This window comes from Protopterus annectens, chromosome 12.part0 (assembly GCF_019279795.1).
Source record: "Protopterus annectens isolate FY-2018-M chromosome 12.part0, PAN1.0, whole genome shotgun sequence".
Classification (NCBI taxonomy): Eukaryota; Metazoa; Chordata; order Ceratodontiformes; family Protopteridae; genus Protopterus; species Protopterus annectens.
Genome location: NC_056746.1, coordinates 337,979,142 through 337,997,306, shown reverse-complemented (window position 1 = coordinate 337,997,306; position 18,165 = coordinate 337,979,142). Strand labels below are relative to the sequence as shown.

The following is an 18,165-nucleotide window of genomic DNA, read 5'->3' as shown; positions in this document are numbered from 1 at the left end:
CACAGGCAGGAAACTTCTCAGTGGTAATTCAGTCTGTTTAGTAGCTAAATTATGTAATTAAACCTTAAAGAAAAAAAAACTTAATTGTATTTGTTTTTGTTCCCTCAAAACCTCACCCAGTAGCTCCACCATTGGCACTCATTTGGCCCATTTGTTTAGGGAGAGGAGCTGGGCATCTCTGGGTTAGGTGGGAGCCATATGGCAGTTCATTCCTTCAGGAATACCAATCAGCCCTGAAAGCTGGACTGTAGGAATGGCTCAGCTTGCTGGTTCTGGTGGATGGCCTTCCCCCTCCCTTGGGAGCATCCTTCACCCCCCCCTTGACAGTGCCTCTTCACTCCACCATTGCTGTCTGCCAAGGACGAGCATACCTGTGCATGCCATGTTCCCATCTGCTACCAGAGCAAGTACACCCTGACAGTGCAAGCGTGATCCCCACTAAGTAATGTGTAGTGCTCATGCTAGATGTTACCCTTGTGGTGAGACACAGATACTTTCATCATCCCAGGATGAGAAAGCCAGCAGCAGATGCTCATTCTAGTCCTTCCCAGCCAGCTCCTAGAGCTCCTTGGTCATCTGGTCTGTAGTTAGTTCTTTCAGTTATTTCTGTTGTTGGACTAAAAGTGTCATAGCCCTTTGGGAGGAAAAAAAAAGATTGCAAATTTTATCATGACAAATATTGGAAGTTTCCTGTTAGGGGCCAGTAGCATTAACTAACAGGTTTTTCTGCTATTTGGGGGTTATTTTTGTGGAAGAAATATGTACTGCTTGTGATAACTTTGACATTGCTGGCCAAAAGCTGTCTTTTGGGAACATGCAGGAGCGTGCTTTATTTACTCTGGTGCTTATGTACACTCTGTGACATCCTGTCTTTCTTGCATTCTGTCTGTGTATTTTTCAACTTTTAAATCATTTCTGACAAGGAATTTGTGTGATGCTTGTACATTTATTTAGTGAAGGAACTGGATACTGAAGTGCGATTATATGTTTGTTGCTTCTAAAGCTTCTGACCAACTCATTCAAGCAACACTTATTGCTTATGGTTTCTCTTCCTCTGCTACAGTAAGGATACTTGCACAAGTCCTGCTGGTTCCTGTTGTGTCCTGCTGAACCAAGAAAAAAAAATCACTTGCCAAGGGAACCTTTTCTGTGTTGTGGTCTCAGTCTTCATCTCAGCCAGTAATGGGTGAACCTGCAGTGGCAGTTGTTTGTTCCCCAGACCACTCAGTTACCTGTTTTGCTTCCTGTGGTGCAGTCCTTTTGGCCATCACAAAATAAGAGGACAGCCATGTCTTCATTAGCTGTTCCAGTGTTCATTCTGGACATGGGGGAACCATCCTCTGTAGGTCTGAGAGACACTCTGGGAGATTTGTCTCTGGGTACCCGTGGCAAGAGAGACCATTAGACCAGCAAACATACCCTCTCCAAGTAGGTTGACCTATTTCAGCAGTTCCTGTAAAGAAAAAACGAAGGTTGGTAATCATGTGCGTAAATGATCACTACAGTTAAAAAAAAGATGATTTTCTTATCTTACCGGGTATCCATTACAAATAATCTGAAGGCAGTACAGGTGGGCATTACCTGTAAAGAAATTCCTGAGAAAACTGTGTCTGATTTTGAAGATGACAGCGAGTGCTTCTACAGACCCATAAACCCAATTCTGAGATAGTGAGGAAAGGTTTGAGTGTTATCCCCTGTGAAGGAATTCTCCTTTAATCAGACCATTGCTTGGATAAATGGGATATTTTTATAGGAATAAATAATTGATCCCCCTGAACTGAGGAGATATTATGCTGTGTTGCAAATGGATATACCTCATTATTCATGCATCCCACAACTCTGGAGTACGTGTTCAGTGTTTCCTTTAATCATCTTGATACCAAGCCATCAGACCCCAAAAAAGCAGGCAAAAAGTATAAAGTGTCTTAGACTGATACATTTCTTTTCCCTGACCCAGTAATCCTATCTGCTACCTCACCTGTAGGTAATTCACTGATCCTGAAAATTAACTGCACCCCTAGTGCCAAAGAAGGGAATGTGTTTGACCACCTAGTTAAGCACGTTTTCTGCATCCACTTTAGCCTTTAAAATTCTTAATTGTCAGGTGTACATGTGGAAGTTTATGCTGTGTTATATGGGCAGTCTGAGGGATTTTTCTGCCACACTTCTTTCTGATGGTAGTTCTTATTTAAATCCTATTGTTTTTACTCTGTCCCTGGTATCCACACATCCGCTGAGCAGTGTGTATTGTTGTGCAGGTGGTGTGCCTAGAGCTGCTACTGCTACAGTTTTGAGAAAGTATGCCTTGGTACGCAGCCAAACGTTTGTTGTTGAGGTTAAAGACTGAAATCTTAGATTTTGTTGTAGACACGGAAGCGTTGTTTGGTACTTCTGCTATCCAGATTCTCAAATAATTTGATGAAAGAGGGGAATTGATTCAAGGAGTATGCAAGATTTTCCAAGTCCTCCACAATAAATCCTGTTGACCTTCCTCTTTTCCAAAAAAGCTGAACAAGCAGACCCTGGCATTTTCTGACAAACAGGAAACTATAAAGAGATGGACAGAAGGATACAACAATAAGAAACAGGGATTTTTTTCATAAAAAGGGACAGAACAGAATGACTATGCCAGCATTCTTTTACCCCTTCCCTTTGGCCAAAATATCCACAAATCTGTCCTAGAAGCTGGTTCATAATACCCACCTTGTCTCAGACTCTTGGGTGTAAGAAGTGGCACAGAAGAGTAACAGATGGCACTGTTTACAAAAAGCTGCCTTCAAGGAATTCCTCACCACTGTCTGAACCAAACAAAATATTTTCATCAGGTTATTTAGTCTTTTCTTACCTAAGCAGTACCAGTGCCTGTCATTCAAGCTTCTATTCCAGAATATTTCTGGTACGATGGAGAGAGGCCTCTTGGAGACCAGTACTACGAGTTTGTGGAAATACTGAAATGCTGACCTTACAGAACCTGTTACTCCTCATTCCTCCAACGAGTTACTTAGTCACATTCCCATAGCCACAAACTTGAGGACATTTAAGTTCTCTTTTTCTGGGTCGCATTATAATTCCTCTGCATTACCCTTTGGATTATCTACAGCTCCAAGGGCATTTACAAAATGGCTAACCTCAGTCACAACTCATTGCAGATTGAATGGCATTTATTTCTCCTTATTTAGATGATTTATATTTGTGTCTTTGTCCATATGTCAAAAATCATTAACCAGGGTTATGTCTCTTCTGACCAATCTGGACATCCAGGTAAACATTTCAAAATCCTCCTTGACTTAATCTCATAGGATTGTGTTTATTGTCTGTCTTCTAAATACCTGTCTCCAAAAGGCCTTTCTGACACAACAGAAGGATGAACTCTATCTAGAATCTTTCCTAAGAATCTCCATTCAATCTCAGACTCCTGCAGGAGATGCTTCTCAGAATTAGGGTCCATGGGGAAAAAAAAAACATAAAAGCATTTGAATCCTCTGAAGCATGAACTTTAATTTGTTTTTTTTTTTAAATGGAACAGAGTTGGGATACAACAAATTCAGCTGATTCCAGGTCTCCCTTTATCTTTTTAGACCCCAAACAACTCTCACCTCACATACGTCAGATTTAGCTTGAGAAGCAGTTTTCATGTGGGTAAAGGTGCAAGGTCTGGAATCATTCAAACCAAAATGCAACAGTTTAATGCAGCTGTTGAGTGTGATCCATGCCTTGAAATTTCATCACCTATGCTCAATAGGCCCTGTAAAGTGATTACAGACAATACCATACATAAACAAGCATGGAGGTATAAAATTGCAGTGGCTTGGGCAGCAGCTCTACACCATTACTTAACCTCCAAGTATCTTACATTCTTTCAGAACAAAACATATCGACAGACAAGCTGAGCAGGACCAGGACAAACCCTCACAAATGGAAATTGAATGGTGGGGGAGGGTGTTCAGGAACTGAGCCAGTTGTGGGGAATACCCCAAATAGATCCATTGTCTGTGTTTCAAAACAGATGCTTTTTTATTTTCATAGCTAAGAATGTCCTTTTGTCCTTCCCCTTGGCCCAGGCAACATTGGTTTTGCGATTTGGCCAAGGGCATTTACCACAAGGTTCCTCATAGACTGGATCTACTCACACTAGACTGGAAGTTCGGTATTCCCCCCAATTTCAATCAACTTCAGCAGACTGCCTGGATGATTCAATTCTCATACCTTTTAGGTACTTATTTCTTGAGGAAGTGCAGCAGGTACTAAATGAGGCAAGAAAACCTGAAAATAGAAAATCCTGTCGTGGTAGGTGAATTTTTAGTTGGTGCACCTTATAATCAGCGGCCTGTCAAGGATTTTGTACTACTGTTGCTCAAATATTTGTACCAGTTACTTTCCTTTGGCCACTCTTCTATACAAGTTCATCTTGTGGACATTTTAGCATATCTGCTTGTAGATCCTGCCTCTCCTCTCTTTGTGGTAAAACACTATCTGAAAGGAGTTTTAGACCTGAGATGACCTCATAATCAAATTGCTTTTCCTTAGGAGCTCAGCTTTGTGTTGGAAAAGTTGACTTCTAAAGACTAGTGTGGTCTCTTTTAAGGCCCCCGAGCCTGCGGAAACCATTACTCAAGCCGCTAAATCACTTACAAATGCCTTCTACCAGCACCTACAGGACTGCATGGATCAGGCAATCCCAAACAAAACAAAGGCTATTTGTACCAAAGGCAAGCATCCAGTCTGGTGGACCCCAGCCATAAACAAGCTCTGCAACAAAAGGAGGAAGCTACTACAAGATAGAGCAAAATCCTTAAAAGGGAAGACACCTTTGATTATTATAAGTAAAAAACTAAGATCTCTCATAAAATCATCCAAGGCAAATTTTGAGAGAAAAGTCGCTGAGGACTCAAAAGACAATTATAAGGCCTTCTTTAGCTATGTTAAAAACCTGGGAGGAAACTCCCAGATATGCTCAGAATTAGTTCAAAATGATGTAAAAATTACTGAACCTACAGACATTGCCAACATACTGGCTGACAGGTTCAGTGCAAACTTCTCAAAAGGAGAGATATCTATACCAGAGGATTGTAGCCCCCCAAACATCTCTAACACTCAGGTGAGAACTGCTCTCTCCAAGGTGAAAAACACAGCATCCATGGGACCAGATGGTGTCCCCGGTTGTGTGCTCCACGAACTCAATGAGGAATTAAACCCGCAGTTAGGGCAGCTGTTTAATCTTAGCCTCACCTCAGGATACGTACCCAAGGAGTGGCGTACGGCAACTGTGGTCCCACTTCACAAAGGCGGTGCCTCCACCGACCCTGGAAATTACTGTCCCATCAGCTTGACAAGCCTGATCTGCAAAGCTATGGAGAGGATCATAATGGAACTCATAAATAAAGACATAGGGGACTTGCAGACTTTGGATCCAGCCCAGTTTGGCTTTGTCAAAGGCAGATCATGCCTTTTAAACTTGGTTGACTTTTTCGAAACAGTCACCAAGACTATTGATGAGGGAAAGGCAGTCCACACAGCCTACCTCGACCTGGCAAAGGCTTTCGACACAATACCCCACTCTGGTATCATTGAAAAACTCATCAGCTTAAATGTAAACCCATATGTCACAAGATGGGTTGCAAACAGGTTAAGTGACAGAACCCACAGGGTCAGAGTTGCTGGTGCCATGTCAGACTCAAAGCCTGTCACAAGAGGTGTCCCACAGGGCTCAGTCCTGGGCCCACTCTTGTTCAGCATCTACTTTTCAGAAGTACAAGCAAACACAGGAGGGTTATGGCTGACAAAGTTTGCAGATGACTGCAAACTGGGCGCCATAGTCGAGAACACATCTGACACAGATATCCTTCAGAAGGGTCTTATAGAAATGGATAACTGGTGCCAGAGCCATGGCCTAAAGTTAAATGCCAAAAAATGCATAGTCATACCCTTCGGGAAAAACAAGGTTACCCCTAGCTACCATATAGGTGGCAATCCACTAAGCACAGAAGAGGTTATCAGGGATCTGGGGACTCAGGTTGACAGTAACCTTTCGTTTGACACTCACATTGCCAAAGTAGTTAGGAAGACCTTCTACATTGCCCACCTGATCATGAAGGGATTCACATCTAGATCAAGGGAGGTCATCGTCCCCCTGTACTCGTCACTCATCAGACCAATGATTGAGTACAATGCCCCATTCGAAATGTATCTGACCCGACACCTGCAGCAACTGGAAAGGCCCCAAAAGTTCCTCACCAAAAGGATAAAAGGTCTCAAAAATATGTCTTATGCTGCCCGACTGAAGGAACTCCAGCTCTATTCAGTCGCCACCGCCTGCTCAGAGGTGACCTGTGCCTGACATACAAGGCCATGTCCAACCCGGAATTGATGAACATGCTTCACCTCAAAAAATCTAGATCCCTCAGAACTACAAGGGCGGGAGACTTAAACCTTGACACGGTTATTAATAGGACGTGCTGGAGGGACAGATTCATCACCCAGAGACTCCCTATGCTGTGGAACAAAATCCCGGTACATGTGAGGCAGAGCACCTCGCTGGCTTTGTTCAAGAGAAATCTTGACCAATGGATGGGAGATCGCAGATATACCCCAGGGATTACCTCAGTGTCACTGCTTGACAGAGGCACAGCAAAATAATGGGCATAGTATCCTTCAAACTAAAGGGGTGGCGAAAGCCACAAAACTCTGGGCTAGGCTTATAAATGCCCTTGGGCAGATAGCCTAGTATGAACCTATGAACCTATGACTGTCACATTTTGAACCTTCTCATCAGGCTGATTTTAAGGTACTTAATTTGGAAGACTACTCATCATTGCTCTGACATCTGCAACAACAGTATCTGAGTTACAAGCTCTCATGATGAGTGAGCCTTACCTCATATTCCATAGAGATCAGGTCACATTAAGATCAAACTCGCTTTTTATGCCCAAACTGGTTTAACAGTTTACTTTGAATCAAGCCATCAGTATCCCAGTTTTCACTCCAGAATCCCACCCCCCAAAAACTGAAGAAATAATTCTGTACACTCTGTGCATAGACAGTTCAGGTACTATCTTGAAAGAACTAAGTCCTTAGAAAAGCTAATCAGCAATTTATTTCTTATTAAGAAACATAAAAAAGGACATTGTGGGTCCAAACAGACAATTTCCAGGTGGTTGCCTTCACTTTTTGTTTATTTCCTTACATGCAATATTAAGGCACATTCTACTAGAGCCTTATTTTCATTGGCATGCTGGAAAGAGGCAGACTCTAGAAGCAGCTACATGGTCATAAATACATTTACAAAACATTCCTGACTGGATTCCTTTTCTAGGTCCAGGGCGAGCTTTGCTTAAGACGACTCTCCAGGGGCTTCTGGAGTCCATATCCTCCTCATTCCAGGAGGATAAGCTTTGGTATTCAACCCACGTAGCCTAAGGTCTACTGCAGCAGTGGTAATTATGAACACAGAGCATTTGTGTAAGTTGCACTTGCTCTTAACAGTAGATATTTGAATTCCCCACTGCTGCAGTTTCCACATCCAGCCTCCATCTCACTACTCTTGTGTATAGCTGTAGTTGGAATATTAGGTAGAACGTTTTGTGTTTCTACTTTATATATGAATATTTTTATCGTTTTTGTTATTGGTTCAGGATTTTTAGGCTCTCCCCTCTCTCTGTGGGCCAGAAAGTCCTGAAGAAAGCTTCATACTGCTGATTTCCTTACTTGGGTAGACAGTCAGCAGTCAAAGTGAAGGTGTGAGGGGGAGCCAGAGCTTTTGGAAGCTGGCAAGGTTGCTCCCTGGGGAGAGAAAACCCCCTATTAAACATAAAGGCTACTGCAGTGGTGAGGAATTCGCACAGCTGCTGTTTATGGGTAAGTGTAAGTTACACAGCTGTACTGTCTTTACGAGGCACTTTCCATTGACACTTGGTAGTCCAAATTAGAAGTCCTTCCATATCACTGTTGCAGTATTCTTCACCTAAGGGATCTCCTGCCAAGGATAGCCCACCATCTGGCCAGTATACTAAAGCCTTCATCTCTTATAGGCACCATATGTCACATGTATGCTCCCCATGCCCAACTTAATGCATAACGATGACGTACAGATGCAGATACTAGGAACTTCTTTGCTGCCAGTCTGAATGTCATCATCAAATGTCGGTCAGAACACCTTTCTGCTGTTCTGATTACCATGTTATCTTTTCAAATAAGTGCCCTGGTAAGGTTTCTTCTTATTGTTTTCATTTCATCTAGAAAGGGAAGATGTCAATATGGGAGGCAGATTCTCCATAAAGATTGTCACAATCAATGTTTTTTCTGTTTGGGTGCTTCCCACAATCAATATACAGTGTTCTGCCTGCCAGGTGTTCGTACCCAAAACCCTATGTAGTTGCCTCTCCTCTTTGTACTTATACCTGGAGAATCAACATCTAAAGTTGTTTGCTCAGGGTGTTATGGTGGAGTCCTCCTATCCCAAGGGCCAGCCATCTGCCAAGAAAAAGGCCAACAAAAGTTAAGTCCAATCCGGCTGCTGACCAGCACTCTTTGATGTCTCTAGAGGCTGAAAGCCTTGAAAGGCTGTCCAGTGCTTGCTTCAGATTCCTCTGCAGCGACCCTGTGAGAGGCAAGCATAAATCTGGCTTCTTGCCCATCCTTGGAGGCTTTTCAAAGATCTGTTCCAAATGCTGAGGGGAACCTTGCTGCTGATATCCAAAAAAACTGAGCAGGATTCCTCAAGTCTTGGTGAGAGAGGAAATTCCTACAAGTATTGGAGTCATATCAGGAATCTGACCCTCCAAGGGTGTTTTAAGCGGACATCCAGCAGAAAAAGAAACAAAAACCAAAGCATATTTCCCATGTTGTAAATGATACCCTGTGTGATTGGCAGGATTTCACTCAGGGTTTATGTAATGTCTTGATGGCCTTGAAGCCACTTCAAGGGGTCTCTGTTCTTTAATACCCCCCACCCCCATTCCACTCCAGTCAAGATGCATAGAAAAGCGGGTTCCTCGGATAAAGATCTGGGATCAGGGGAAGAATCCATAGCTTATTCTTCCCCAATCCCTTCTTCCTTGGACTACAGTTCAGAGGAGGAGGAGGACTTCTTAAATCCAGAGTCCCCTTGGGAAGAGCTTTCTTTTGAGGATACCATTGCCTGCATGATGGACTATTTTAAGTGGGATTATTTTCAGGTCTCTGATACTCAAAAAAGATATTATGAGCTCCTACAGGTGGAGTCTCCCAAGCCATCTGCTGTCACTTCTGTTCTGGCTGCCCTTTTAGATACTTTTCTGCAGCCCTTGACTCTCACTTTCCTGCACCAAAAAAGCAGGATAGGTTCTACAAGGTGCCTGAGGAGTGAAAATTTCTTTATATATCCCTTCTGTTGTCAGTCTTTTCTGACACGCCATCAAAGTTGTTGCCTTCCACCAAGTAGCTGCCTTCTAAGAAGGATAGTAGGGAGATTGTTATTCTTTTCATGGGAAAAGCCTTTCTACTTCTGTAGAGGCTCACTCTACCAGGGATGTGGCTTCCTTTGGTGCTTTTTTTTCAAAGAACTGGATACCAATTTCATCCTTGAGGCAGCGACTTGGTCTCCTGTGCATACATAACATTACAAGCTGGATGTGGTTTCTAGGGCTAGAGCCAGTTTTGCCAGGGCTATCCTGTATGGTTTTCTTGAGGGCTGTGTTGGGACTTCCTCTTCTCAAGTTTCCTCTTGAACTTTTATACTCTCCCTTGAGTAAGGAATGCTGCAACAGTGCTATGGGAGGATATAGTACAGTTGTGTAAAATCTTTCCATAACAGTAGACATCCTTCCCTTCACTGTTGCAGTATTCTGTCCCTCCCTCCCCCTTTTCTCTATTCCTTTTTTCTTTTTTTCACTTTCTGGATGCACATGTTCCTCCTTTGCTCCTTCGATTGTTTCTCGTGGGGCTTTTCAATTTTGAGGTCGTTATATCTGTATGTCACTTTTATGCCTTACACCATGAGCAGGGAGAGCAATACATGTGTGACATACGATGTCCTTAAAATCCTAAGGCTTTGGTATGCAGGCAGAATGTTGGGCTGCCCTTGGCACATGATCCCTTCAGTGAGGAATACTACAGCAGGGAAGGAAAGGACATCTACTGGTATGGTAAGGTTTTACACAACTGTACTATCTTTTTCTAATTCTTACTTCCTCTGGCATCTGTCATGGCCAGGGAATTTCTCCGTGTCCTGTGGTTCATGGCTTCCACCATTCCCATTCTCCCTCTCACCAGGTTGCATGTGAGGAAACTTCATTGGTACCTCAAGTTAGTGTAGCTTCAACATTGTCCTGTGGAGTTACTGGTTCCTTTTCTGCCTTGTCTCAAGCTTGAGCTTCAGTTGTGGCTACATCAACTCTCAATCCAGGGCTTCCTTCTCAAACTTTATTTCCCACTTGGGAGACTTTTATGGATGCCTTGGGTAAAGGATGGGTTGTGTCCTGTGGCCGTGGGAAGGTCCAGAGTCTCTGACCTTCTCAGAGATCAGAAGATATCAACATAAGAGATGAGGGCTCTGCTTCTGGCTGTGCAAACTTTGCATTCCATGTTTTATCCTGGGCCCCAAAACTTTCACCACAATGATGTATGTCAGCAAGCAGGGAGACACAAATTTCTGCCTTTTTTACAGACTAGATCTTCAGGTCTGGGAATCTCGCTATCCAATATCAAATGAATCTTCAAGTAGTTTACATTCCTTCACACCACAATTTAGTGGTAGACTCCTTGAGCAGGTCTGGAGCACAAGCTCATGATTGGTTGCTTCACAAGGATGTGTTTCTGGACCTCCTCCATCAATGGGGGTATTCCTTAAGTAGATCTTTTTGCCTCTCCTCTGAACAGACAACTTCCTCTATTCTGTTCCAGAGTCCCAAGTCCTCTGACATGGAAAGTGGACACTGTCTTTTCCTTGGACGTGGATATTTTTGTATGCTTTTCCACTCCTTCCTGTATTGTCTCTGATTCTGTGCAAGATCAGTCAGGACTCTCCCATAATCTTGTTGGTGTCTCCTTTTTGGCCCAGACAGCATTGGTTTCCCCTTCCCTCTCACTTGGCCAGGGGGCAATTACCACAAGTTACCTCAAAAGGTGGATCTTGTCACACACGACAGAAAATCTCTTGTCATCCTCACCTGTCCACTCTTCTGTTGACACTGTGGCTGACAGGGTTTTGATCCCTTTTAGACACCTATGCTCCAGGTTCTGCAGGACGCCAAGAAGCCCACTACCAGAAAATACTACATGTCCAAATGGAAAAGGTTTTCTGTCTGGTGCCTCTATTGTCATCAGGATCCTCTATCTGTGGGGTTTTGCTGGTCCTTTCTTATTTGTGTGATCTGTTGGGATGGCATATTCTTCAATTAATGCTCACCTTTCAGCAATTTCTGCTCGTCTGCCCTTGAACCCTTCTCTGGCTTCTAGGTTTGAGGTCAAGCAATTCCTTAAAGACATTCTTGATATCAGGCCTCCCAGGAAGCCTATTCTGCCTTCTTGAGACCTCAATTTTGTACTTGAGCAATTGGCCCAGGCTCCTTTTGAGCATGCTTCTTTAGCTTTCTTGCAACATTGTACTGGGAAGACTGTTCTGCTTTTAACTCTTACTTCAGCCAAGAGAGTGTCTGAACTACAGGCTGTTATGGTTATTCTTCCTTTTTTATGTTTTCATAGAGGCAGGTTGTCTCTTCATCCTATCCTCCTTTTATGTCCAGGCTAGTTAATGAGTTGTCCTTTAATCAGCTTTTTATTTCCTTTCATCCCAGGATTTTGGCTTTAGCTGTTTCTAAGCAAACCATCTCCTCCTGGATTTCTAAGGTAATTTCCCTATGTTATTCTTTTCACTGCAAATGCCTTTCCTCATGTGAAACAACACATTGTACTGGGTCTGAGCAGTACCATCTAAGGCAAAGACTAGCAACCAAAACATGTAGGAATACCCCCCCCCCCCCAAGTAATTTGAGCGCCAAACTGGGTGGGTACCTGTCAGGTTAAGGAAATGAATAAAAGAACATACATCCATGCTGATAATTAGCAGTAAGTATTTACTGATGGCAGCAAGTAATTGTTACATACACTTAACAAAGATAATGCATTTTAACAGTGTTACTTTTAGGTCTGTTCATATTTTTAAAATTCAATGCAGCCACAAGAGACTGACAAAGTGTCACATATAGCTTCAGAGCTGCAGGTTTCAAATAATTGATTGGGGTGTAGAGAGACAAAAAAAAGTCTGGTACACAAGCCTACTAGTTGAGCATATCTGCCTCTGGTTGATACCTGTGATTGAATTTACTGTAATAGTTTGAGTGCATACATTGCCAAATATCAGATGTGAAATTGGCTGCACAAGGTTGCAGTGACTTTTTGAGAAACTATAAATCCGATTTCTGGAAGAGGCGAATGAGTCGATAAAACTGAAGAGTCTTTGGCACTGTTGATAATGGTTTCCTAATTAGCCAGAAGTGACAATGTACATTTTGATATTACTCATATGTTTTAGGGGATTTGACGTGGGAGTGATTATATTATTTGGGTTGAGGAGTGGGCATGCTGTTTACCTTTTGATGAATTTGATGATTTATTATTGGTCGAGTAGATGTTAGCATAATGTGCATTACGAGATATATACTTGCACTTGTATAATAACACATTTTTTTCATATTGCACAAGTCTGATGAAATATGTATTTGACACATGATTTATGGCGTTAAGAACCATATTAGAATAATAGACATATTAGAATGATAGATAATTCTAGTCTAAAAATTGTAACATGCTGAAGTTCACTCCTTTCAAAATATACAATGTTACTGTTACTGGTTTCTTTTGTTTGAACAGGAAAGTCCTCAGTACAGCTGTTTGAAGTCCCAGACACATGGTAACCGAAGGATGTCAGGACAGTTGATTTGACTTCTAAGAGGAAAAGCAACAAGGGAAAATGAGAAGCCATACTGCTAGAAGTGTGAATGTCCATGCAGACTAGAGAGTGCGCAAGTCCTGAAGCTGACCGCATCAGTGTAGTTTTAACAATCATGTATTATTTGTATCCATTTTACTCCATAAAATGTGTCCAATCTGATATTTGTTTTGATCATGTGCATTTGAGCCTATGTTGTGTTTGAATAGCAAAACAAGACATTGTGGTGGATCACATTATTTAGTAGATTGTTAGACACAAAACTCAAGAAAAAATCAGTATTTTTGTAGTAATGAAATAATGTGTGATCAAGTCTTACCTGTGCTTACCACAAGCATCTTTTTATGTGTGGTTTTAAATGTTGTTTCTGTACTTAACGGTCTTACAGTCTGTTTGAAAACTGCAGGCACTTCTATGGAACAGGTAACTTGACTGCTATGAGATGCAATGAATCTGTTACTTAAAATATTTGTAAATCATCTTGGGATACACTGCAGCTTGCCTTTGATGCATTTTCTATATTGTCCTTCACTACAAGGTTTGCAGAGAAATGTATATTTTTTGCCCCCAAGTTGTTCTGTCTATAAAACATTAGGCTTTATAGTTTGCAGTCATCACTGATGTGCTCATTTGCTGTCTGGTTAAGATGGGGATGTGTTAGTCATTCAGCAGAGAGGCAAAACCAAGGTTTGTGTATCCTTTTCTAGCCTGTGCAGATTGTCATAAATGCTGTTTAGCAATTTGCATTTCTGATAAGAAGTCTGTGTCCATGCAAGGGACAGCTTGCATATTCATCCCATGGTTCTTTGTGTTTTGGGAGTATAAAACTTTGTATTTGTGTTTTTCTTAATCCTTTGCAGAAATCGTAGTCCTCTATTTGAGTCATTATTCTACAGCTGCGTTACTGTTGCACAGGATTGCTGTTACACTGAAGGATTAAATGTTTATGCGCTCACAAATTTTGTAACAATATAAAAAGAAAAGAACAAAGACTGTTAGTCAGGGCCAAAGCTGTATGTTTTTCGAAGTTTTCTCTGTCCCAAAGCATTCAACAGAAGAGCTGTATCACTGTTTCAAAAGTTACTTGAAAGTGTGGTTTCTGCAGAGGTGCCTCTGCTGATTTTTTTTTTTTTCCCAGAGGGGGAGTACATTTACCAGAAACCTGCTTAGAAAGTTGCTTTTGACATGAAGTAAATGCCATTATGAACTTGCAGTTTGTGTGAAATGTTTTCTTATGTTTCTGGAATTGTCAGACAGACCTACAGACTACATTAGACTCTCATTACTGAAAGACTAATCTGTTTTAAGCAGAACTGTTCAGAAGCTTTGTTTAATATTTAAGTTTTTTTGATATCTTGTGAAAGTATAGGAGCAAACAGAAATGGTATATTACCATACAAGGACAAATTAAAAAAAAAATATTTCTTATTATCTTGCTCTGTTTCCTTTTTTCTAACTATCAGAAGTACCAATTTGAAGATTTTTTCAGCTATGCTGTTAGTGCTTTCTGGATCAGAAAGTTTGAAGTATTTTTAGTTGATGCCTAAATGTTTGTTCTTTTTCTGCATTCTTTTGTTTTTTATGTGATGTGTGGAATGGTATCAGTCAACTTGTGATCCACACCTCTCAACCTCTTAGAACAAGAAATCTGGGCAAGCCACAAATAGTGGGGGGACAATGGCCCCAAAATAGCGACACTTTAAATATTGCTCTTACAAACTTAGAAAGTTGACAGAATAACAGATTTTGCATTAGAATGAATTTTCTGAAGGATATGAAGTCTGAAAATCAAATATCCTCAATGATTTGCCAGAAAACTACAATTTTATGAGAAACAGACCAAAATGAGAGTCAAAAATCTGGACATTCTGTGAAAATCTGGACAATTGAGAGCTATGGCACTGATGACCAGTTCTGTCGTATGATTGCTGAAAACTGTAAGTTGGTGAGTGGAGGTCACAGTAAGGAAGGAATGATCCTCCTGAGGTAAAAATCGCGAGTTCATTATGTTGAGTAGGGAATAAAGAAAGATGCGTGTGCTTTGCAGTCTCTCACAGTAAAGGTTTGTGTGTGTGTAACAGGCTGAGGAGCATGACAGGCTATTTAGGAGAGAAGTTGGAGACTTGACTGACTTAAAGGCTAGCTAAGAGTGCCCAGCCCATGGATGAGTCTGTCTCATGTTCCTAAGCCAGAGTCAGAGCTTTGAGGGTATACTATGATGCTGGGGTAAGACACTGATAACCTCTAATTTGCAGAAAAGGGTTACATTGAGTTAAATTTGCTATTGTGTTTTGGTTACAGGAAGCTTCTGAGAAATGCATCTTGGCATTTACCTTGAGTTATACATTCTGAAATAAACTGACTGTCCGTAGGTTGACCTGTCAGAGCATTCTCATGCCTGGAATACAGTCATGGAGTGGTCTCTCATTTAGGCCATTGTGAACTTATTGGTAGCACTCAGGACCAAGGACAATTCTTCTCACACCTCCTTCTGTACAGCGGGGCTTGCTAATTCAGGAAGCAGAGGCTCCACTAAGACCTCTTCTATCAGCACATCCTTGAAAAGAGGCCCATTTTTTTGGAAGTATGCAATCTGTTTGACTAGTGAGGCCTGTATTCGCTGGGGTAAGAATGTCCCTTGATGGCGGATAGCCTGATAGTGGTCCTATAAATTGCTTGTGGTGAGCACTTCTGTGGATACTGGTGTCCATTTTATGACCTCCAGTACTTGCCTGTGAGATGCCTGACATCATGCAAATCTGCTTGCATTCTTCCAACAAGAAGCTAAGTTAATTTAGATTCTAACCCTTTATTCTGTGTGCTTTAAGCAATGGACTTGAGGGAACCAGGAGAAAGATGAGGCCAGTGAGCCCCCCCCCCCCCTACGAAAGTGGGGAGGGGGGCTAGTTGACAAATTTCTCTATTTCATGGCCTATTCCCTTCCCCCAAATGTCTCCTGCATATCTAAATGAGGAGGAGCCTTGGGTTCTCCTTTCTGTGGTATCTCTTCTTAAGAATGCCACCTTTGGGGTTTCAAAACACCTTAATTCTGCTGTCAGTTCCCAAGAAAACAAATACCCTCTAGAGGACATTAGTGGAGTAGACTAAAATATTTTCTTGGCATTTTGGGCAGATTGATGCATTATCTCATTTATCTAGCATAAGGCCAAGACACCATATCACCTTTGCCTTTTTACTGATGAGGAAAATGTGGATTTGGAGATGGTGGACAGGTATGGGATCCATTCTGCCTCACTGTGACTTTCTAATCTGTTAATCTTCCAGTCTTCCCTTGTGGACAGGTGCTAAAGAAGTTGGCAGCCTTGCCTGAATATGACATCAAGAAGGATGTGGTTAAAATGCATGCCATAGCTTCAGTGGTAGACTTTCATGTGACATGCTATAATTAAACTATAGTTAGGGCAGCACCCTCGTGCATGTGTGCTGAATGGTGTGAGTACCTTTAAGGGTGAGATCAGGGTTGACTTTTCTTGGTGCCCTGTTCAATAATAGGGGTCCTCAAGCAAGCTTTCCAGAATTTGATCAGGAAATTCAGAAGGCTGTAATGGTATTTTCCACTGTTGTGAGAGGTAGTCCTCAAAGTTCAGCCATACCACTTAACTATACAGATTTTTGAAGAATGTCCAGATTTTTGCCTCATATTTTTGGTCTGCTCCTCATAAAATTTGTAGTTTTCTGGTAAATCATTGAAGTCACTAAATAAATGATAGTAAATAATAACTGATATTAAAGTTTCAGACTTTATATCCTTCAGAAAATACATAATAACGCAATGCCTGTTATTATAGCATATTTCTAATTTTATACAAGCAATGTTTAAATTCTGTTCCTATTTTGGGGCCTTTGTCCCCCCATTCCTTTTGGCCTTGTCCAGATTTCTTGTACTGAGAGGTTGAGAGGTATGAAGCTCACCCTTGCTTACAGAATCATCATTAAGGACTGGTGGGTTATTTATATGGTTATGGATGGTCATGTTTTAGATCTGTTGGGACTGCTCCCAGAAAGAACACAGTTCAGGTGCTTATAAATCATCTGGGGATGGACATTGTAGTATTAAATTATTCCAATTTTAAGTTTGTCCACCTTCTGTGTACCCGTCTTCCCTGGGATGGGCCAATGCAGGTCTTGCACTGATGTAGATGACATGCATGTGCTGCATCTAACCTCACATCACTGTCCTTTTCTCCTTAGTTGTTGTTACTGTATCTTCCATTGGTTTTTCAAGCATGCCATGGGAGATTTATGTTCATAGCAACTCACACAAAGTGAAACTTTTTCTTAAAGTCATTTCATGTTATAGCTGGAAATAGCTTTGTGAAACTGACAAATGGCTTGAGTTATGGACTTCAGAATTCCTAAAGTTTGCTTATAGTAGGCAAACCATAATAAGGCATTTGTAGATCAGGTTTGAGGAAATTTCTACATATATTAGGGCTCACATTTTTGGATCTGCTTATAACCAGAAACATAGTCTTTGTTCAGCCATCTGCCCAATTAATACAAGTATTACAAGAGAAAGTTAAGTGACAGAAACTCTCATTGAGCATACTGCCTGAAAGTCCCTGAGAAGCTATTCAGTTCACAAGAGAATTTTTTAGACAAGATCAGTATTCAACAAGTAATAAATGCAGTAAAACTGATAAAGCCTTTTCGGCTACTCAGTCTGTAAATATTTATCCTAATTGTGGTTACTTAAGCAATACCTGGACAGTTCTGCTTCTCCACTTTATAGCCCCTGGGAGTGTTGCAGAGAGTGTTTCATAACCTTCATTTACAAATATAATACAAAATAATATGATCAGGTCATCTGTTATAACTAGTTTGCATGTCTGAGAAGTAATTTTCAAGAAATTCACTTCAAGAGGAAATCTTTAAGTGATTTTCTGGAAATCCATTTTTAGAGAACACAGATTGGTTGTGATCCTTGATCTGAGCATAGCTTGGTATTAGATGGAGGTTTTGTGTGCAGCAGTTATGGTGCAGGATGACATTGTACTACATCCGTCCAAGTTTTATAAAAGAAGACTTGAGAAGTGTCCTCTGATCTTCATGTCACCACACCTCCCTACTGCACTACAGCAGTCTGGTTCAGCTTTTATAGCTACTTTCCATGAGTAAGAGTGACACTGAATATTATAGAGAATCTTCTTCTCTTTCAGCTGTTCCCGTTAGGGGTCACCACAGCAGATCATCTGTTTCCATTTCTTCCTGTCCTCTGC

At 41.5% G+C, this 18,165-nt stretch overlaps 1 long non-coding RNA gene across 1 annotated transcript in view; it reads left to right on the top strand.

The window, feature by feature from the left end:
* LOC122816552 overlaps positions 1-14,353 on the top strand; it is a 270,547-nt gene extending 256,194 nt beyond the window's left edge. Inside the window, exon 3 of the long non-coding RNA XR_006367087.1 lies at positions 12,847-14,353. This is a non-coding gene — a long non-coding RNA (uncharacterized LOC122816552). The remainder of the gene's footprint in view (positions 1-12,846) is intronic.
* Positions 14,354-18,165: the final 3,812 nt, after the last annotated feature.